Source organism: Pezoporus wallicus, unplaced genomic scaffold (genome assembly GCF_028554395.1).
Source record: "Pezoporus wallicus isolate ANWC-B61680 ecotype Strahan unplaced genomic scaffold, APGP_CSIRO_Pwel_v1 contig_8188, whole genome shotgun sequence".
NCBI lineage: Eukaryota > Metazoa > Chordata > Aves > Psittaciformes > Psittacidae > Pezoporus > Pezoporus wallicus.
The window spans coordinates 745,137-768,416 of record NW_026640104.1 but is presented as its reverse complement, the minus strand read 5'-3'; the positions used below and the strand labels follow the sequence as shown (position 1 = coordinate 768,416).

The 23,280-nt window shown below is 42.7% G+C and overlaps 1 protein-coding gene across 2 annotated transcripts in view; it reads right to left on the bottom strand.

Moving 5' to 3' along the window:
* Positions 1-16,230, bottom strand: part of CHST15 (carbohydrate sulfotransferase 15) — a 44,897-nt gene extending 28,667 nt beyond the window's left edge. The window contains exons 1-2 of one of the 2 annotated variants that reach the window (XM_057417257.1): positions 16,119-16,229; positions 9,131-9,307 (exon numbers count right to left, since the gene is read on the bottom strand). The gene's annotated coding sequence lies outside the window, so the exon portion shown is untranslated. Of the gene's footprint in view, positions 1-9,130; positions 9,308-16,118 lie in introns of both variants that reach the window. The other variant, XM_057417256.1, reaches the window with a different exon arrangement.
* Between the last annotated feature and the right edge of the window lie 7,050 nt (positions 16,231-23,280).

The following is a 23,280-nucleotide window of genomic DNA, read 5'->3' as shown; positions in this document are numbered from 1 at the left end:
TCAGTGGGCAGGTTGTACCATAACAGTAAAACTAAAACAGAGCAAGTAATAAAAACCTTAGCTAAGAAAAATGAAAATGAGGTCGGAAAAGGAGAAGAATAATTGTACATTCTCTCTGTTCCGTTTATTGCACACGTTTGGCTCCTTGAGTTAACATTTTGGGAAATAAACTTTGCTTGAACTCACAGTTATTTACCTCAGAGAAATCAACGAGCTGCCACAAAGAAGATATGTCAATAAAATGAGAACCATGAATCACTGACCTCTGCAAGAGAATAAAACAAAAAGCAATAGCAGTGGTTTAGAAAAGCCGCAGGACTCATGGCACAGCTCAGAAGCCTCCTGCAGACTGATGTAAAGCTCCTTTCTTTGCTTAAAAACACTAATTAAAAACACTCCCAAACTAATAAATGTATCTTCCAAGAAATTATATGAACCCACTGCAAATATTTTTGAAGGCAATCACTTAAAACCAGCTACTTGTAAAAGCCCAGAGATGTGGTCATCCCCCATGATTACAGATTCGACCTGTCCAACAACTGCTGAACACTTGTTCAAGCTTAACATATTCTTTAAAGAAGCCTTTTAAAGCCAAAGAAAAGCTTCTGAATCACCACTGAATCAGCAATCTCACCCAAATAACAAGTGTGGCTTATTCCATAACCCAGCTGCTTTCTTTCTCAAGATCCAAAGAGGCTCTGCCTCCTTCCTCATCAATAAACTTCCACAGAAAATGCGAGAATGGAATAAATGACACCCTCCATTTGCAAAATAATCAGCAAACTCCCCTAAAATCAGTGTAATGGTAGCTGTTTCAATCAAATAAGGACCCACTCCTATTATTTGTGCTGCAGTGCTCAGGAAATAGCTACTGAGCTTGAATCACCACTCAATTAGGACATAAACACTGCCTGAATAAACAGGTTATTGGAAGCAAGGGAAAAGAGGGGGATGTGGGAAGGGAAGCAGGAGACTGTTCTGCATCAGCATGGTCATGACTTCCCCCAGAAATCTGTTATTACATCTGAAGTCATGTGCGGGTTCCTAGAAATTACCAAGGTCCAGCTTCTTGCATTCCTAACATGCCACATCTGCACGTTCGGATGTGTTATTGTTTGGTTTGCCTTAAAAATGTAAAAATGAGAATTAAGCTTGATATCACCCAGTTTTAATTTAAACTATCTGTCAGCAGGAAAAATATCACTACAGATTTCATGACTTCCCTTTGGCTTTTTCTTTTGATTTCACCTGATTCCAGTCAGTTTAGAATCAGAGCCACCATTTGTTTTTTGGCTGCTTGAAGAATAAGAAGTCCAGATAGGAAAATAAAGCAGAACCAAAACCAGCCAATGTCCAGCCTACTGATAACTCCAAACTATATTACGATCTCCCAGTTAGATCTAAGTAACATAAGGATTTAGACTATAATGGACTGGTTCTTCTACATTTAAGACAGGAATGAGATCTCGCCAATTCTTCCACAGCAACACCTGCCACAGACCCACAAAAGTCTTTTCCAAGAGCTATTCCCATGCAAGATATCTACCGAAGGCTTTATGAGAGCTGAAGAGCTCTGTAGGGATTTGGGGCATCAGCACTGTAACCACTTCTCCAGAAATGTGATTCCAAGAGCCCTGGGAGAATACAAGCACCACTGCCAGCCACCCAACCACGCACAAGGCCCCTGCACCATTAATCCCTCACCATGCGTCAAGGTAGAGCTCACACTAATGGACTTAAGTCCTTCCCCTTGTACAAGCACGGAGCAAAATTCTCTTCTCATGTATTTGGGGTTTGAACTTGTTGATCTTAAGGTCCTTTCCGAGCCTAACTATTCTATGATTCTATTTCTAAGGATGCTCAGAGCAGATTTTTGCCTACAGTACACACTGGCTTCTCGATTCTTGATTAAAGCACTGCCTACGATGTGCAACTTCTCCAGCAATTCATCTTTTCACTTCACTTAGTTTCTATTCATCTCACATGCTGTCTTGCTACAGAAGCACTGACAGATTTATATTGAATATGAAAAAGAATGCATACTGTAGAAAAACTTTGTCTTTACATGAATTACTCCAGTCCACGTCTCTCACAAAAAAGCTATTTTAAGAAATGCATGGTGGAAGTTCAGTATTTTTTCTCCAGGCTGAATTTTCCATATTTGTTTTCTTTTGTTATGTAGAAAAAGGAAAATAACCAAAGAGCTCACAGGAAAAGTAAAACGATCAACTGAAATACAACTTCAGGTGCAGGCAGTGGACGTCATTACCAGTAAGATCAAATAATCAAACATCAAACAGCCATTGAAGGCTTATTCCCAACACATTACTCCACAATAATAGAAATTCACATGCTCTTTCAAGGAACAAATCACACTATCATCCCTCAAATCAGCAAGATTCCTGTTATACATATTATATTCTTGGTCCTATATATAGTGCTAGCACAACAGGGAAACATGAAGCATGAAGGTGAATCTATTATGAAGCTTGTTTATCAAACAAATTCATGGGGCTTGGGGATTGGCGGGGGGGGGGGGGAAATATCCTATCTAAATACAGCTCCATACACCCTGCAGTCAGGTGTAATCAAAAATAGATAAGTACTTATCTCCAGAAAACTCCAGAGGCAAAAATTGGTCTGGTATTGACAGAGTTCACTTATCAAAAGGACACTTTTTGTTCTGCATCTCATCTGCCCATCCTGCTGTATTTTCAGGCTTCCAAGTCTGCCTCATTGTTTGAGTCTCTGGACAGATACTGCTGTAATTTACTCAAATAGCTCTTCTGGAGCAACTTGCTCAATAGAGACACAGGGTTTCTCTTCACGCAAAGCTCAGTTAGGTGAGGACAACGCGCTCATTGTCATAACCTTATCTGAACACAAGCAAATTGCTCTGGACAGCCAATTTCTCTGTGTCGGCTACAATGCAATGCTCAAGTGACTGCCTCAGATTTAGGCTTCTGCCATCCACACCTCTAAGGTCAGACGAGATGAACACCAAAGCCTCATTGTGCTAAAGAAGAATAAATGCTCACATTCAGAGTGGCAGCTGATTTATTTGAGGGAGAGATGGAGAGCTAGTGTAGCACAGTTGAATTTGCAGGAAGAGATCTGTCAGTGCTCAAGAGTTATTTTAAGCCTGGGCCTTTGTCTCTTGCATTGATTACTGGTCCAGAACCAGGACGTGGGAGAAAAATGTTCAGAGAGTATTTCCAACAGTCCTGCCAAGCATTTTCAGCCTCGACATGCTGCAAAATAGTGGGTATTCACAGTTATGTTACTCTGATTACCATCTTGTTCTTTTTACACGTTTGATTTTACTTGATTTTAGCAGCTGCTACCTCAAGCTGATTTAAAGTGAGAACCATATTCTTTCCACCATCTGAAATGTAATACTTGCTGCCACTCTACAAATGGTACGAATCGCTAAATCTTGTGGGTTGTGAGAGATCAGCTGCTAATTTAAGGCTGCTTTTGAGGGATGAGTAACATTATATGGAATAAATAGAACATGCATAAGGTAATGCCTTCAGTGCCTGTTTGTCTCATGGTGTGGCAAAATGTTTTTGCATGCAATAATGCAACCAAATGGTATCTACTAGAATTCATTTGATATACCTTCACACTTCATAAATAAGCAGTCTTTCTGAAGGGGGATCAGTCTATGTGATACTTAACATTGCTTTAAACACAATATTGTTGTGACAATTCGAGAGCAATGTACATGCTAACAGCTGCTCATTTGATTTTTAGTGACTGAGAAGGGATTTTCCTCCACCTCCAAACTGAATTTTCTCCATAAACTTTACTATCTTAATGCAGTCATCTGAAATTTGTTGGTATGACTCATCTATGGTACCTTCTCCATGAGACAGACATTAAAATGGATGGAAAAACATATCTCATTTGTATATAAGTACCCTGAAAGTGCTTTTTCATGAATAAGGCATTTCATCTTTCATCTAGCGCTGAGTGGGTGAAAGGAAACATACACAGCTGCATCCTGAAAAGACAAACTCAGTGTTAGAGTCTGTCATTAAAGTTTCTTGTAAATTCAAACAAAAATTAGTCAACAAAAACCATTCACTGATGCCAAATCACAACTGCGGCTTTGTTTCAATACTTTAAAAAGTGTTCCCAGCTTAGTAGTAACTTTTATAAATGTCCAACAACTTTAACGCTTTAAGCAACAACGCAGCAGATAAATCTCAGCCCATTAACCAAAAGCCATACACTTGATCCAAAGTGAAGCAGATCAGATGAAATTCCTGCAGGTAACTTCTGGCTACAGATAATTAAGCAAAGCTTTTCTGATATAACAGATGAAATTGCTTTCAACATCCTGGAAAAGTGTTTATTCTGCATAAGTCAAGCAACATTTACTCCTATAGTCTCCTACTGCTATTCATAAGTGCTTCATCAAAGGCTTAGACTCCATCATTCATCTGTATTATGTGCTCTTTAGCTACACAAAGGGAAATAATTCTTTACTAACCATCTTACAAGATACAATCATTCTGAAGATGTTTCTGCATGGATATACCCTGTTTTCTGTGGCTTAGAACATTATATCTTCACAGGCAGAGCATGTAACTGATGTGGAACCTAATCCACTCATTAATGGATTAAAAATTGATTATTGTCCTTTCATATCTTTAGCAACAGAACAACGCTTTTATTACAGACTTCAAAGAAACTCACATATCTTCATTTACTGTCCATTCTTTCACCAGCCTCTCAAAATATCACAGCTCTCAATACGATATCCATTACACGGTAAACTCTAGCTCAGAAATCTTGCAACTGCACGAATACCCCTGTTTACAACAGTAGTAATACAAAAAAAGCCATGCTATGTATGGGACCTGGTAAGTAACTACTGTAAAATTCAGAGCAATAAGATAAATCTGATCTTCAGCCACTGGGTCGCTGCCTCCTCTGACTCAACTGTGTATTCCTGCAGGTTTTGCCCATGTTTGGCTTCAGTCCACTTGTTTTCCACTTGGAAAGAACACAACCACAAATACCTTTTCATGCTTTGCACTGCACTTTGCTGGGCTGCAGATTGTAAACAAACAAGATAAATATCTGAGAACTTTCCTTACTGAATTTCCATGGGAAGAAACCAGGAAAAAGACATAAACCAAATCCCAACCCTGCGTACTTATGAACGCACCACAGAAAATGTGGCATGCATTCCCTCACACCCTGCCTCTTCTGCAACATATTCTGCAACATAAAGCCAACATTTAGCCTAGCAAACTAGATGGTCTTTATTTGTGGTGCAGAGGTAATCTGAGGCAAGTTCTCTCTCTAAAAGGCTTTTTCTTCCAATGAAGATGTTAAGTAATTAATTTTTGTTGCAGGGAGACTTTATCAAATTAACCTTCCACTCTCCCCTGCTGACACTGCGGAGAGGTCAAAATTCACTCAGTGAAGCCTTTCATTGAAAGGTTGAAAGAAAAAAACCCACCCTCGACAACTCATAGATGGCACAAGTGCATAATTCACACGGTGATCCTCACTGATCCTCCCTGAACATCATGTGGGTGCTGTACAGGGATGCATAGGGCCAGGATGCTCATCCCACATGCTTTGTTGGACAGACCATCTCTTGAGATGGCCCAGAGGATCCCAGACTGGTTTGTGCTGGAGGGGACCTTAAAGCTCACACAGTTCCAGCCCCTGTCACAGACAGGGACACCTTCCACTAGAGCAGCTTGCTCCAAGCCCCTGTGTCCAACCTGGCCTTGAACACTGCCAGGGATGGGGCAGCCACAGCTTCTCTGGGCACCCTGTGCCAGCGCCTCAGCACCCTCCCAGGGAAGAGCTTCTGCCTAAGAGCTCATCTCAGTCTCCCCTCTGGCAGGTTAAAGCCATTCCCCTTGGCCTGTCCCTACAGGCCCTTGTCCCAAGCCCCTCTCCAGGTTTCCCGGAGCCCCTTCGGGCACTGGAGCTGCTCTCAGGTCTCCCCTTCAGGAGCCTTCTCTTGTCCAGGCTGACCCAGCCCAGCTCTCTCAGCCTGGCTCCAGAGCAGAGCTGCTCCAGCCCTCGCAGCATCTCTGTGGCCTCCTCTGGACTCACTCCAACAGCTTAAGGATGCAGCTTTAAGGAGAGAGGAAGAAAAACTGTTCCCAGATGCTCTGTTCCAGCCGGGAAGCTCTCGGTCCGATGAAAACTCCCCATGTCCCTGGGGTAGGAGGGCACAACTCAGAAGTGAAAAGTGGGAGGTAAAAGGAGGTTTTATTTTTAAACAGCAGTTCTTGTTGATATATTTGGTTCTATACAAATAAAGAGGGACACAGAGTCGCTGTAGGACATTGCAGCTGAAATCAGTTCAACACAAGTTCTGGAGCTCAGGTTCCACTTCTTGAAATAAACCATTTACTGAAGCAATTCACAGAAGAACCCTGAAGTGACAGAAATTCCATCAGCTGTAGTTGGCAGCCAGCTTTTCAAGAACAGATGCATGACTGTTAATGATAACCCAAAAAGCTTCGTTTCTAATGCAGAAAAACTGAGCATTAACATTATAAAACTCTGCAGAGAACCAGAAGCAGAATATACACCACAAAATATTCTGCAAAGACTTATAAAAACCCAACTTTAGCAGAAGTAACACATCTAGCCAAAAAACATCCCCAGTAAAAATACCTCCCAAGTTTGGAAATGTATTTCCATCTGTTAAACTTCCCTATTGCAAATAGTGTTTACTTTGAGCTGCAGACACAAATCTTTGATTTCATGAGATTAATGTAATAAGTTGGGTTAGGCTGTTAATGCATTCAAAGCTTTCAGACACACAGGAGACTAAGATGGCATCGGGAGCATACAGATGCATTTGGAGGGGGTATTTTTTATGTGGAATAAGCTAGAAATTCCTTAATAGGTGTCTGCAGCAGGAACTACACTGAAATAAAAGCTTAGTATGGTGTCTTAGGCTAGAAGAGATGGTTTCCAAGCCCATTTACGGTTTCTAAGCACTACTATATAATATCAATAATAACACCAAGGAAAACCCCTGACACCCCATCAAATAAGTGGCAACACAAGCATTCTATGAAAGCAGCATTCATATAGTGAGATGCAGCCACTACAACACAATAATAAATAAAATATGTACATTTTATGCAGACAATGGTATAGAAATATGCTGTATTTATCAGCAAAAGAGCTCGGTCCAGCTGATGAACCAAACTGCAGCTCCAGAAACAGGGGGTTTTAGTGCCTCAGATCAAGAGAAACATGAAAAATGGGTCTATATTGAGCTGTTCTATCAATAGCACTATTGAGTTACCCTATTTTTTTAGTAGTCACCCAAAGGAACTGCATGGTTTCAGAAATAAGGCACTGCAGAAGCTGGCCCATGCTCAGTTTCCTTTAATGCCTTCCACCCTCGAGAATGGTGTTAACAAAACAGAGCAGCTGCTGCAAAAAGCCATATCAATCATTGTGTTCTACAAAGATCACTCCACTCCCCCATCTAAAAACAGCAACGTGCAAGAAAGTGCCGCAAAATACCACGTCTTCCATCAGAGCTTCAGGAATGCAACTCAACCACCAGCAGGAGCAGTTTCAGACACTTCAACCTCTCCACCCTGTGTTGTCATAGGATTATAGAATCCCAGCCTGGTTTGTGTTGGAAGGGACCTTAAAGCTCACCCAGTCCCAACCCCCTGTCACAGGCAGGGCCACCTTCCAATAGAGCAGCTTGCTCCAAGCCCCTGTGTCCAACCTGCCCTTGAACACTGCCAGGGATGGGGCAGCCACAGCTGGGGGGTTGGAACTGGGTGATCGTCAAGGTCCCTTCCAACCCAAACTATTCTGTGATTCTGCGAATTAGGCATGCTAGAAAACCATCCATCCGAGGTGCGTAAGAGACGAGATAGCCTCACCACTGACCGTTTCATTTAGAATTTTCTTTCGTGCTTAAATCCTGCAAAAAAGCCTTCAGCATCCAAAACATTATAATCAAAGTAAGTGACTTCAGAAGTTCAGACTGATCTATAAACTCAGAAAATGTCACAGTTCCTCATTAAGTGAAAAAATAAATTATACGCCAATAACATACCTGAGTTTCTTTACTGCATGGCACAGTGTTATAAATTAGACTTTGGTAATAGTAACAAATTGGAATAAAACCTTACAATGACATGCTTTTTTCTTCCTTTACCTGTGAAAAGTTGACTTTGAAGTTATTCTTACTTTCCTCCTAAAGGCTCCTTGTACAGGGCTAAGCTACACCAGCAAAACTTATCTGGAACAACCAAAGATGTATCCTCCAAACACAACCATTTAAATACAATATATGCACTATTTTATTAATAGAAGCTTCTGTCCAGGCTGAAAAACTATTTAAATGAGTACAGGTGGTACATTCATTGCAAACGTTTATGCCATACACAGAAGGCTCAGGGGATGCTGGAGTGCACTAAATGCATCTCAGACTTTGGTTAACGTCCATGTGCATCGGACCCTTGGGGCATGGACAGTATTCACTTTTGTGGAGTAACTCTCAACAGCAGGTGTCAGAGTGCTTTTCAAAGGTGCTTTTCAATCTGCAGCTGACAAGATGACAGAGTACTGACATGCGCTACCTATGCTACCATATGGCATAATATGGGAGAAGTCCAAGGAAAAAAAATCAGGCTCTCCTAACTCACCATCCAGAATCCCATTACATGGGGATTGAGGGACTTTGAACAAAATATACGAGACAGAAAGTCATTGGCAATCCAATTTCTACATAAAACATCTAAGACAGCACTCAGCCTGAATTCCCCCAGTAATCATATTAAATGGGGTGAATTTCAGTCTTTCCAGAAGCTTGAAAGACAGAGGAGGCATTTTTCCAGCCTTCCCAAGCTGCAATCCAGCGCCCCATCCCAGAGCCACACTGGGACGCTGCTGCAGAGCAGTAGCACGGAGCAGTTTTCAGTGCTGGCAGGTGGCATTTTCAGGAGTGACGGTGCAAGACCTCCAGCTAGGAAGTGAAACCCTCAGTCTCATAACCAACTCTCAGTTAAGAGCTGGAGCTCATGAATAGAATTGTTTTCAGACTGGCTGCTAAAGCACTAATTCACTGCATTTTGAAGTCAACACCATAGTCAAGGAGGGCTTTGCTCACCCCTAGATTTGCTCAAGCACAGAAGGAAAGGTGGGGAATAAATGCCTGTGTCATTTTTCAGGTGAAAAATGAAGGCAGGCAGTCTTTCAAAACAGCTGCTCCTGAGGACTCCAAAGGAAAATAATCTGGAAAGCAGTCCTCACATCACTCACTTGGAGCAATGGATTTATGTCCAACCTGCACGAGATGCGCAGAGGGAGTACGACTCCATCCCAAACTGATATCTGAGGTAGAATACACATTTAAGTTCCAGAAGCAAACAGTGCTATCACTGAGAGAAGGAAAAAAAAATCCCAAATAAATACTAATAATTGCCCCTTGGGAAATCATTCCATTTTCAGGCTTTCTACTTCAAGTCCAGAAAATTAAATTTCCCCTTTCTAATGGTGCTGCCTTAGAGTACAGATCAGAAAATACAAACAAGCATTATGCTTATGTGACCGTGAAGCAGGAAGGATACCTGCGCATGTCGGTTTAGCATCTCTAATAATGGGAGGAATAAACCTCTGCTGAACACCATGACCCAGACCACCAGCCCTTTGCTCCATCTCACTGATGAGCAATCAGGCATCTCGCCCTGCTCATGCTCACTCAGGTCAAGTAAAGCAGTTTTGCATTGAGTATTACATGTTCCTTTTCCACTTTACAGATATATCCCCATCCATCTAGCTTTATTTACACCTTTCTTTGAAGCCTTTAAACCCTGAGGGTGAATTGCATCCTTCTGTAAGTGGATGCTGTGCTCTGATTTTAGAAGTGGTTCTTCCCCTGCCTGCACGTACTTCCACCTTGCTTTCAGCCCTGCAGGACTTGAAGGCTCATCTCCCTGCTTTTAACTTGGCTGAAGATGAATACACATTTAAGCCACTGGTTAAAGTGTCTTTAATGATAGTAGAGTTCATAGTAATAAAACTGTCCATTCCATCAAATTTACTTTCATCCTTCTGAAAACTTAGTGAGTCTATTCATTATTTTCTTAAAGACTGAGTTTCAAAATGTCACTGCTGACATTTAAGGTTCATTAAAAACGCAAGTCTGTCTTACCTGTGAGAAACGGGTCTATACAATCTATTTTAAGATGAAAATATTTCTCGAGCAAGACAGTAGCCAATTATGAATACAAACAGTAACAAAGCCACTTAGAGCAAGTTGCTCTTTCTCTTTAATCTTTTATATACCCAGGACATGTTTCTCCCCAGCACAAAATAAGTGACATCTGGTGGCTACACACTGTAATGTAATAAGACAACTCATTTCAATGCTGTTAACCGACTCAGGTTTTAAGTTTACTGCTTCTTAGCAAAGCTTTTTAGATGTTTTATTTATTCATTTTGACACAGAGACTTCTGAGGCTCCCAGGCATCACAGTCCCCATGCACGGTGACAACTGCTGTTATCTAATTAAAGTGGGATTGTCATCTTCACACCGGGAAAAACACGATTCCAAAAAGGAATTAGCAAGGCATAGCGAAACAGCACAAAGATTTAGCTGGGCAACACCAGTGAGAGCCACGCAGAGGCAGGCTGTGAGGAAAGGCTGCACTGAATTCCGCAAAGGAAATCCTTCAAGTGCCTGAAGTCTTTAATATCAACTCAGGTTGCTCCCAGTTGTTTTTCATTCAATTTTAATTAAACCATGGAGGAACAGCTCCAGTTTTCATTCTGAGCTTCGAAGCATCCCGGTGACTGAAACTTTTACAGATCTGAAGCAGCCTTTCCACTTTCCATACCTTATCGATCCTCAGTCATGGTCACATCTAATCCAGCCAAGCCTTCTGCTCCTAAACCTGTGTTCCAGACATAAAGCAATTACAGTTCCTTTTCCAACTCCTACAGCCCAGGAATGAAGTTCTCTTTTTGAATGCTCTAAGCCTCTCTTGGATAATTAATAAATACACTGTCAGTCAGCCACAGTTAAAACAACAGAACTGCTGGCACTGCGATTTCAAGGCTTGTAATACCCATTTCTGCAGTAATAAGTATTTATGGGGAAAAAAAATCTAAGAGAAATGAGATGAAATCTAAACAGACTCTAAATATTTATCAGCAGAGGAAGTTCAAAAATATCCCTGCAAAAATAAGGCGGATGGCAGGCTAAATCCAGAGCCATTGAGTGTTCTTCGAAGGATGTGCTAGGAGGAACTTCATTTTCAGTCTGACATCACTAAATCAAATTAATTCCTTCCTCCTATTCAACTGCTGCATAAAAATCCTTGATGCCAAAAGGACAAAGCTAAAAATGTCCCTAAAACCATGCCTGAAGGCTGCACTTGATGGAAATGACTGCCTAGACTCCTACCGACACAATGCAGTAGCAGTATACTTGAAATAAAGAGTTAGACTTTGGGGCTTTCCATCACTTTTAAGGCCTAAATATCTTCAACAGGAATGTTAACCTGCACGGTCAGCATCCCTTAGCACAGAGACGAGGACACGTCTGCAGTATCCCAATAAAAGGGGACCTCTGGGACAACATAACTACTGATAGATTATTCCAAAGAGAAATAGTATATCCTTTTCACATACTCTCATCCCCACCAGACAGTATCTTCACCTTAAGACTGCTTGGCTGAACTAAAGAACATATGCAGAGAAAGGAGCATCTGAATGACTTTAACTCAGGTCAATCCCTAAGAATAAAACTTCTTGAGATCCCATTTCAATTTACTTTGTTTTTCAATCCTGGGATGCTGAAGTCAGCAGGAAGACATTTCATTGACTTTAATGAAGCCAGAGGTTCATCCTGCAAATTGCTGTTTGGAACGAACACAGCATTTATATGACCTCATTTGAAACCCTCCATTTTTTTTCCTGAAGTGCAACTTAATGGTATTTGCTATTTCAGAATTGTTACCTTTAAAAATATACAGAGAAGATTATTAAAACACTGCAGTGTAAATTTCTAGTGGTTAGCATGGGGATAATCTTGTTTCAGTAACAGGCAAGTATTTTTAATGCAGGAATATACATTGTCATAAATTTTCAGCTCATTTTCTAATACCCAAAAGCCTTCGAATCTAAGAATTGTAATAGTCCAACAAAAATCACTGTTGATATTTACATACTTACCTGTATTTTCACAGTACATCTAATCCAATGTACTAGTACAGCAAGATAAAAAAAATGGAAAACTGAACAGATTACTACACCCACTTGATGGGTACCATTAAAAGAAAAAGCTATCAAAACACAGCAGAGGCTTTTTATGCATTCCCCTGTATTACACCAGCATGATGTATGGCATCATTACAACTCTGATATCAAACAACAAGAATATTGTTTATAAAGCTGCATGCACAAATAAGCAGCAGGTCATTTGAAGCCATCTAATAAGGATATTTTACCCAAAGAGTTTCTGAAATCTACGTCTTTTTAAAGGTTTCTTTTCTAACTAGTGGGGACTTCAGCTAAAAGCTACTCACTGTCAAGTACTAGAGTGTTACAGTAGACTGATGCTTAGGTTCACCAGTGTTATCATTATAGCCACACACCTTGTCAAGCAGAAGACTCTGGACTTTTCCAAACCAACCAGAAAACATTTTCAGTGCCCAACAGTTTGGAGAAGCCACATTCTGGTCCCTTTTACAGGAGTGAAAACCAAAAGCAGAATTACTCTTGATCTACTCTAATGCAAGAGAAATCCACATGGGATTTCCATGGCTACCAACAAATATTCCATTTTACTATTTTTAACTTTGCTGATCTCCTCAGCAATGTTCAAAAATCTTCTCTGAAGACTTAAAACACTTCAGGGTTCAAAACAGCCTGATGTTAGAGAAATTCATTTTCTCTCTTTCCTATGAAGAGCAGGATAAGCTTAAGTTCCACTGTTCCCTTCTATTCACCTCTCACATTTCTTGCTGAAACTGTTGTAAAGCTGGTATAAATAGCTCTCTGAAGTAATTCTAATACTAAATGTCAAGAGCGATAGTGGTTTCATTCTGATTTATCCTTAGCTGTTCCTCAGGCAAGTTGATCCTAAACCTGAGATACTGTTTTCATAGCTCTATAATTTATGACATTTTTCATCTAAATTATTCACTTCACGAATGGTTCTGATGAGTTACTCAAGGCATAAAGCTGCACTACTCTGTGCTGAAGTGCTCAAGAACATGTTTTTGTCTTTTTAAATGAAGAGACCACCACTATATCTCATGTTGTAATTCCTATTGGTAGCTTTTAATGCACAGCAATGTTGTTACCTGACCTCTGCACTTGCAATAAATGCACTTACAACCCACGCATCACAGTGTTATCTCAGGCTAGAGCTCCAGGGAGCCAGGAAACAAGCAAAACTCTCTAATCCTGAACCCCTGAACCCATATTCCTTTAGGGAGCTCTGCATGGGCTCAAAACCTGATGGACACATGCAACCTGCTCCTCTTCCACTTCAACACAGCAGCATCCAAAATCCCTTCCAGAAATGGCCTCAGGGAATTGCCTCAGGCTTTAGCAACCAAGGCAGAAGTTGGAACTAGGTGGTCTTAAAGTCCTTTCCAACACAAACCATTCTATGATTTTGTGAACTGTAAAGCAGCAGTCCTATAAATGCACTGAGTGGTGGATGAAGACAGAAGAGGAGCATGACCACTGGCCTAACATGGTGAAATGGATTTAGGGAAAGCTAAGCTTTCAGAGTATTCCTTGAAAAATCCTAGATGTTTCAGGTTTATTATCCATTTAATTTGGTTAACATCAACAGGCCATGAAAATTGGGGCTGTTCATCCTGTTTTCCTCTGAAAGTCCTGTGAAGAAGGTCCAGGTTGGACGGGGCTTGGAGAAACCTGCTCTAGTGGAAAGTGGCAGGGGGCTGGAACTGGGCGAGCTTTAAGATCCTTTCCACCACAAACCAGTCTGGGATTCTATAATTAACAATATCTATTTAGCATTGTCTCTATAATATCTACATAGCTCAGTCAGAAGACAAATTTCTCAACTTATAAGTAGCCAAAACTGATGAGGCTGGAAGGGAATATTGGATAAGGCATTTGATGGACAGAAAAAAACAGTGTTGGTTTTAAGAACCTGTTAAAGAGTTTTCAGGAGATGAAGCTCCCCTGCAAAGAGCTGGGCCTGCAGGCAATCCCATCTCATTATTTGATATACACACCTAACAATCTACTAAACCATCCTTCTTTATTTCCTCCCATTTCTAGCTTTAGACAGTCAAACCTCCTGGCTGCACCAGTCAAACTGAGTCCTTCTTTGGTTTAATAAATTCTGGCACTCATAAGCCATTATATCCTACCTCAGGCACATCAGGGTTAACACTGAGCTCTTATATTTTCTTCAAATCATGTGCAAAACTTTCCAGAATCCTGATTTCTATGTTTTTTTTCCTGAGATCTCTGTTATTTATTGGTATCTCACGACTAATTTGGTGCCAGATCTTGAGCACTTTAATTAAGGTGCTTTTTTCCCCTTACTGCTCCAAGACCTGAACTCTAACTCAGCATATAGAACATATAAGGACATTATCATCTTCAATCATCTGAAACCATCCAATATTGCAAACTCACATCTAACGTGCTGCCCGTTTTCATGGCGCTCTTTCAACATGACCACCAACCAGGCTTCTTCCATCCCCTAAGGACAAGTGTTGCAGTTAAATCTGTATTATTTTTGCTATTGATGTTTCAGAAGTTCACATTTTTTTCAACTCAGTCTTCTTTCCTCTGTACATCCTAAAACCTGACATTTATCTTCACTCTTTTTGTATGATCATAGAATGATAGAATGGTTTGGGCTGGAAGGGACTTTTAAGCTCATCCAGTTCCAATCCCCTGCCATGGGCAGGGACACTTTTCACTAGAGCAGCTTGCTCCAAGCTCTGTCCAACCTGGCTGAAAAATGTGCAGAACAAATATACAGGATAAAAAATAAAAATACAGAAGTCTTTATCAATCTCGTCAGTTTTTCTAATTTTATTAGAATAAATAATTCTATTAGAATAATTCTCATGATTCTAATTATAATAATCCTAATAATTATATTAGAATAATTCTAATATTAAAATAAATAATTCAGGGTGCATTCACCCACACTGAATATCAAAGTTTTATACAGGAAACTTATCTCCTTGTGAAACATATTTTTCCTCACTGGAAGGTGTGTAGCAGATGAAAAAAGTCAGGTTTAGGATTTTGCTATTTAAGTACAAATCTGCCCTTTGTACAGTGAGGAATGACCCACCTTAGATACAGAGTTAGCATAAAGCCCCCCACATTTATAGAATGGTGTGCTTTTTTGATGACTTCAAATGATGACACATTAAGGATTAGAATATAAAGTGTGCTTGGTAGTGCTTGGTATATATATTGTTATATGTCACTTCCCTGTCTCTCCAGCACATTTCTTACCAGAGAATCATAGAATCCCGGAATGGTTTAGGTTGGAAGGCACCTTAAAGCTCATCCAGTTCCAACCCTCTGCTGCACACAGGGGCACCTTCCACTAGAGCAGCTTGCTCCAAGCCCCGTCCCACCCGGTTCTTCTTCACAGGACTTTCAGGGGAAAGCCATTACACAGAAGGCAGGCTCCTTAGCAGCCAGGTGCCTTTCACCATCCCTAATGCTGCAGAGGCTTTAGCTGCTTTCTGCAAACCCAAGGAGGAAGACTCAGTGCACCATGAGCTTCACAAGTATTTCTGGAGCTGGGTTAGCCTAAATCTACCACCTCATTTCTGGCAAGTTCATCAGGCAAGCAGCAGTCTTGCCACTTCAGAGGCTTGGAAAACAAGCATTTCAGCCAGCTCAAGCTACTGTGGGAATGTTAAGAAGGTGGATCTGGGAATGAGAAAAGGCACAGCAATGGGTTGGGGTAGGCAAGTCTATGACTTCTGGTGTGCTGCCACAAGGGGAGAAAAGTAGAGCACTGGGACAGAGCCTGCCATGGACCCCTCACTCCTATTCACCTTCACCATCACATATGGTCTAACACCACCACTGCACCTCAATGATGTCATTGCCATCAGGCAATAATACCCACCTGGACATCATGTTTCCTTCTGTTCCTTCTTGCAAGCTATCATGCTCATCTCTTCTTAGACAGGACACCACACACCTTAAAACTAGTGCTTACAAACCGCATTCAACAGCTCCTGGAAACCAAGTGTAACATAAATTAATAAATATTCCATGGAAAAGCCACATTAACTGCTTGCCCTCAAAGTGCTGTTTAGTGGCATGTCAGGCACAGCTGTGTAATCAAAGGATTACAGTGCTCCCATTGCAACATGCCTGCTGAACTCTACCTCTTTGGTAGCTTTCCTGTCTCCCTCGCATGTAAAAACCCAATCGAGTAACCAGGATGGAATTGTAACCATGTCTTTCAACCCGGGAAACACAAATGAACCAGGACAAACAGCCAGTGTGACTGTGCAACCCGGTTTCTGTTAGGTACATCGGCAGCCCTATGCATTTTTAAGGCAATGGGTCAACAATGCTGTGTGTAAACAGTTAATTTTAGTGAAACTGCAGTATAAGTGGAGAGATTGGTGTAATTCAGGCTGCTTTGAGATAAGGACTTGTAGGAGCTTACAGATCCCTTTCCCTCCCGTGAATAGCTGTATTTAGACTCCAAATCTGGCACCGCACTCTGTCACTAAGAAAAACAGTGCACTTCGCTATAAAACATAAATAAATAAGAAATACTAACTTGTGGGGAAATGGTGAAAAAAATAGCTCTCTTATTGGAAATCTACCTTGGTTTTCCATAGCACTTTGAGTTCCCACCATTCTCCTTGGCTGGAGTTATGTTGCTAAGCTGGAAGTATCCAGAGTTATATCCCTCACTGTGCAAGGTACAGAGGAAAATAGGTGGGTTAAGGGAGGAATTGAAGCCTGAAAACAGCAATTGAGAAACCCAGTTCAAACCAGGGTACAGCTCCTGCAAACTCTATAAGCTGTTGGAAACAGGGTGATTCACATTACTCAAGTATCCAGAGTATCACTGAGTGATTTAATAGCACATTTCCTTGGAGTTTCTGATTGTGGGATATAGAGCCTTGGAAGCCACAGTAACTGTAAGAGTAATTAAGAAAGAGAGGGAGCATATTGGCACCTGTTTAAGTCATGGCTTTCTTCACCTGAGTGATGTATCTGTACCGAAAGAGAAACACAGTTGGATGTTGTAACTCCCTAAATCAATATGTCATTTTGGCAAGATCAGCCCTTGCCACTAGCTTATCTCTAGAGAACACATATCAGAAGGTAATAGTAACACAGTGCTGAGTTACAGCTTCGTAAGAATTTGCTCCCATGAGCACATGAGGAAGCACTCAGTGCAGAAGTTTAATAATGATTCCCTTCCTAATTGGCAGAGGAATTTGATAAGAAATCGCTATTGGGGGGTGGAGGGATTGTAGCATCATGGCTGGTGATACCACATGAACTTTGGAAGAGTTTGCTGCCATCCACCTCACAACTTGATCTTAAATACAAACCAATACTTTGAGAGGTACCTTAGTACTGGGACACAGCCTATAGAAACATGCACAGTAATACTGAAATCACATCACCTTTGCCCACTGAAAGTCCTGGTTCTCACAGAGCTCATGCTGCAGGTGGGTTAAAATACTCTTAAAATATAAGCAATTATCTTATTTGCATCTCTATGATTATGCCTATATAATTCCATCCTTGCTAATGCTGCTAATGGATTACATAACTTCACCCTTCCACTTCAACCTCATGGAATAATTCAAACACAAGAGTCTGCTTCAACCTTCTCATTTATGCAGTTTCCAGATACCTACTTTCTGTTTAGCAATGATAAAAATCCATTGCTGTCTTCCATTGCATATGGGGAATAAAGTGTTTTGTCATGTAAATCTCCATTGTTTCACTATATTCCTGTTACAGACCGCCAAATAAAACACTCTGAATTTGAGATCAGTCTTCCTATTACAAAACCTGAACCTTAAAACTGTTTTCTCATTGATTTCAGAGCTGCATGCTGACTGCACTTACAGACACAGCATCTAAGTAACATCTAGAAAAAACAACAAAACCCAAGGTAGTTTCACTACTAAATCTTCATACAAGTAGTTTCCTCTTTTCTGCATTCAAATTGATTTTCTTTCTTTTGGCATGTGAAGAGACAGATGAATCCTTTGACTCAATGCCCAGGAGTGAAGCAGCAGCAGCAGGGAAGCTCTCAGGGCAAGAGACGTGTGACAACGCTTTAATCACCGACAAACCAAGCTTCAAGACAACCATTCCATTAGTATTTACTGTTTTGTAGGTGAGTGCGTGTGTATATATATATATGTGTCTGTATATAAAATACATATACCAATGTATATAAATACCATAGATATAAATACAACTGTATAACAATATGTATGTTGTGACCTTTTATTGATGGAAATTTCCCCTTTTGCCAGGGATCAAGTAGTCCCCAATTACTACCAAGTGCTGCGCTCTTCAATTAGGCTTCTGTTTACACACAAGAGTGCATCTGATTTTGAGTTAAGCCTTAAAAATATTTACTGTTCATGAACAGTGCCAGCAAACTTTGAGTTTTAATCTGTAATCATTTCAGCTGACTACCCTGGGGTTTTCTAATGGCAAAATACACAAGATACATGCTTGTTGTATGGAGATGGTAATGATGTTTTTTGCCTGGCTAACAGTTCAAGAAGTGAAACCGTTCTTGCATTACAGACAAGAAAAATCAATAAGCAGAGAACTTTTGGCCACAGAACCATATCATAGAAATAAATACATTTCCATATCGGAAAGTTTGGTAGGTGTTTAGATGCACCAGCCTAGGCATACTATCCCCTCTCCTATTCACCTACAAATCTAGCTGAGTCTGGGAAAGTCAATTCACTGCAGAGCACAGCTGTAGTATTACAATGAAACAGCACAGAAAACAGACAAAACCCAAACCTATCTATGACACCACCAAAGTTCAGCTGGTGAATTGTTGCTTAACAGACTCTAACCGTAATAACCCATCGCTGAACCTTGACTGCATTCTCAGCAAAAGCATGCTACGAAGCTATTTTCAACAGCCAACAGATTGCATATAAGAAAAACCCCTCTTCACCTAAAAATATTCGTCAGTGAATGGCAACATCATCCCCGGCTTCATTCTAGGTAGGATGCGCTGCCGGAATTCAACGAGTCTTTCAGGGAACGCCGCTTTACAAGTGTCTCCTCGCCCAAACCGCCGTATAACCACCGCGATGAGCCAAGGAGCGGCTCTCCGGCGGGCAGCAGGGTCTGCCCAGCGCAGGAGATGACAGCAAGCAGCGTTATCTTTGTCATCATTCCACCCTCCCCGGAGCACTAACCTGCTGGGGGGCACGAACTGGGAGAAGTGCCACCCCTCCGCTCACCCTGCCCGGGGATGCTGCACCCCCAGCCCGGGGAGGAAGAGGAGGAGAGGGGGGAGAGGAAGGCTCCCGGTTCCCCTTTGCTAGGGAAGCACCCCCCAGGTTTCACCCCAGAGTAACGCAGGAGCAGCCAGGGGTAGCTCCGCGCCTCCATAGCGGCTGCAGCAACGGGAGCCCCACAACCCCGGGTCCGCCCCCCCCGAGCTCCGCTCCGCTGTACCGAGCCGTACCGAGCCGAGCCGAGCCGAGCCGCGCTGCCCGGCTGCCTGCCCAACTTCCCGCAAAGTCCCGCCGCTTCCAAACTTGGGGAGCCCCAACATCCCCGTCCCCCCTCGCTCCTACCTCCGCCGTTCTCCCATCCGCGCCCGCCGCCTCCACCGGCTCTGCCCTGCGGGGGGGGTGGAGGTGGAGGAGGAGGAGGAGGAAGAAGAAGAAGGGGGAGGGAGGGAGCAGCCCCGCGCCGCTCGCCGGCCGCGCTGCGCAGCCCGGGAGGCGGAGTGCTGCCGCTCGGCTCGGCCCCCCGGTTCCGCAGGGGCGGGGGGTCCCCAGCGGTGCCCCCTAGGGAGGATGGGGCGGGTAGAGCCACCCCGGTGCCTGCGGCTCTGCGGGGGAAGGGGAGCGGAGCACCCCCGGTCGGCATCGGGGTCCCGCCGGGCATCGCCCCCCCCGCGGGAGCCGCTGGCTCCCGGTAGCGCAGACTGCTGCTGGGCTCGCCGGAAAGCTTCGGGAAGCAGAAGGGCCTCTCCCGAGCGATCCTACAGGAATTCGAGCTGTCCCGAGCAAGCGGCGCGTAGGTGGAAGCAGCATCCCAAACTGTCGCGGGCAGTCAGAGGTCAGCCCGAGGAGACATGTTGCTGCCATCGCTTGAGCAGGGCTTTGATGCTCCGTACCTTGAAGACCGCACGCAGCATGTGCTGCCGTGGTCCAGTTTGAAATGGGAACAGCACAAACGCTGGCTAAAAAGCCAAAATCTTCTACTCAGCAAGTGCAAGGTTTATTCTCGGCTGAGAGGATCCTGCCTGGAGTAATGTGCTCAGCTCTGAGGCAACACCACAGTGGGACTGCTCCAAAGAGTCTGGAGGCTACAGAGATGCTTTGAGGACTGGAGCAGCTCTGCTCTGGAGCCAGGCTGAGAGAGCTGGGCTGGGGCAGCCTGGACAAGAGAAGGCTCCTGAAGGGGAGACCTCAGAGCAGCTCCAGTGCCTAAAGGGGCTGCAGGAAACCTGGAGAGGGGCTTGGGACAAGGGCCTGTAGGGACAGGCCAAGGGGAATGGCTTTAACCTGCCAGAGGGGAGACTGAGATGAGCTCTTAGGCAGAAGTTCTTCCCTGTGAGGGTGCTGAGGCGCTGGCACAGGGTGCCCAGAGAAGCTGTGGCTGCCCCATCCCTGGCAGTGTTCAAGGCCAGGTTGGACACAGGGGCTTGGAGCAAACTGCACTAGTGGAAGGTGTCCCTGCCCGTGGCAGGGGTTGGAACTGGATGAATTTAAGGTCTGTTTGAACACAAACTAGTCTGGAATTCTATGATTCTAGTTTGTATCCATAAATATACATGTATATGTAAATGTATAGTTTGCTTATGAAATCATCCAGGTGATACATGCACACACCTTCTGTGATGTAACAAAGTTTCCCACGAAGGTTTAACTCAGCACTCACTAGTGGTGTCAGAAGTCATGTGGCTGTGACTGCATCTGGCCAAGGCTTGTGTGAGTGCACTGGAGAAGGAAAACTCTTCATATTTCCCCCCTTACACTAAATGAACCCACTGTTTGGCTTAGATCCACATGTTTAATATTCAGCAACACTATTTCTAAGAAGTTGAGGTGATGAAGCAGGAGCTAAATAGGAAAGAACAATGAATATTTATTTCAGTATTTCTTTTCATGATTACGTCCATCTCTGGTTATAACTTTCAGAAGCACCTGAAACTTACACAAAGTTGTGGGAATCTGGTTTGAAGTGAAACCATATATAACACAATAGTAAAATACATGTTACACAGCTACAATTAGGACCAAACTGATAAAGGATTTCATATGAGTGATTATACACCCCTAAGACCATATATAAGGTACTGACTTAAAAATCCCACAGGCTTCCTACAGTACAGTGTGTGTATATCAGATTCTCACCTAGTTCTTAGCTTAAAAAAAAACTCACAGAATAAGACATCTGATGGGGTGAAACCTGTAAATTATGAAATATTCATGCCCAGTCAGTGTTTCTGGTCTGGGTTAAATATGCTGCCTTCACAGGCCTTTTTAGGCCTCCTGGGATGCTCTGGGTAGCAATTAGGCTTAGCCAGATTTCTGCATAATTATACCCCCTTCCTTTTTATGTATGTGAAAAAAAGAACAGATAAGCTGTCATGGAAAGATCTTCATTCCCTGGGGAAGTCTCTGTTCATGCTGCTCCTCACCAAGCATCAGCTGGAGTAAATATCTTGATGGTGGCATCTACACATGGCAGCTCAAACTTCCAGGCACCCCATAAAGGTTGTGTCTATCCATTTCACAGGCTCTTGCAAACTATTTTCAACACTACCTGGTGAGATGGGGCAGAAAAGACAACGTTTTATGGCACAATAAATCACTGTCCAGGAGCTCATTGTATTACCGTGACCAGCAATACTCAGGAGAATAAATAGTCTAAAAAGCCTAAAAACTAAAATTGAACTTTAATTCTCCTCATTCCAGATGTTCAAAGAGGGAAAAGATTTCAATAGGGAAATTCGAGTAAACTTTGTCTGACTAGATTGGTTCTCTTAAAATGAAAGATTTTGACCTCCACCTCTGTATATGTGATTTCTGCTGGTTGCCATGCTTACTATGCAGTGAGTGTATAAAGGATCATCCCACTTCCAAAACAAGTTTGTATTTCTTAGCTCTGAGAAGGCTTATCTGGTAGCAAAAAGATGGGAGACCCCTTTTGCAGTGTTGGAAAGCAGACATAAAATGGGAAGTGTAAGTGTGTGAATTTTAAAGATGATTTTTTTTAACGCAGGGGTGTCCTTCCTTGTTGCTCCTGACCATGGTTTGGGGCAGGAGTGGGGCATAGAGGTTTGTGGCTGGGTTTGAGAGCAGCAGAGCTGTGCATTCATAGCCAGATTGAACTCTGGGATAAACAAATCAGATCATATCCTCAAAGCACTGCTGTAATGGGATGCTAATCCGGGGAAAAGAGCTGCTCTTCCTCCGCTGCCTATTACAGCATCAGCATCTTTAGGTTATTCTCACACAGAGGAGTTAGGAATGCAGATGTTTCTGCTTTGTGCTTCCTCTCTCCCAAACTCAAAAGGCAGAGGAAGAAGTTCATCGCCCGCAAGCACTCCGGAGCCTTTTGCTTCCCACTCCTGTTGCTTTTGGGGAGCCCTTTTCCCATGACCTCCCATCATCAGGCACCACTTCCCAAAGCTTTTCTCAAGGGATGTTGCTGTAGGGTACCAGCGTAAACCCTTACATCAGATTGCAATCTCAGCAGAAGCAGCTGTGGGTTGGGACAGGAAAAGACAAAAACTCCAAAACATCTCTGCCTGCCTTGTGCCGTGAACTGTGGGGAGCAAGCGGACATTCCCCAGGAGAGCTGCCTGAGCATCAGATTCAGGATTCCACCTTTGCCCAGAAAAGCAAAGGAATAGCAGGAGCTGGAAGCAAATAACTTATTGGGTGGGGACTTCTAAATCCAGCCAGGGAGTTTCCATGCAGTGAGCCTGAAAAACCACAAGGTGATATATATGTTGTACTTAACAGTTTCAGGACTTAAGACTGCTGTGCTGCTGAGCAGAGGCACAGCAAAGCCCAGTTTCG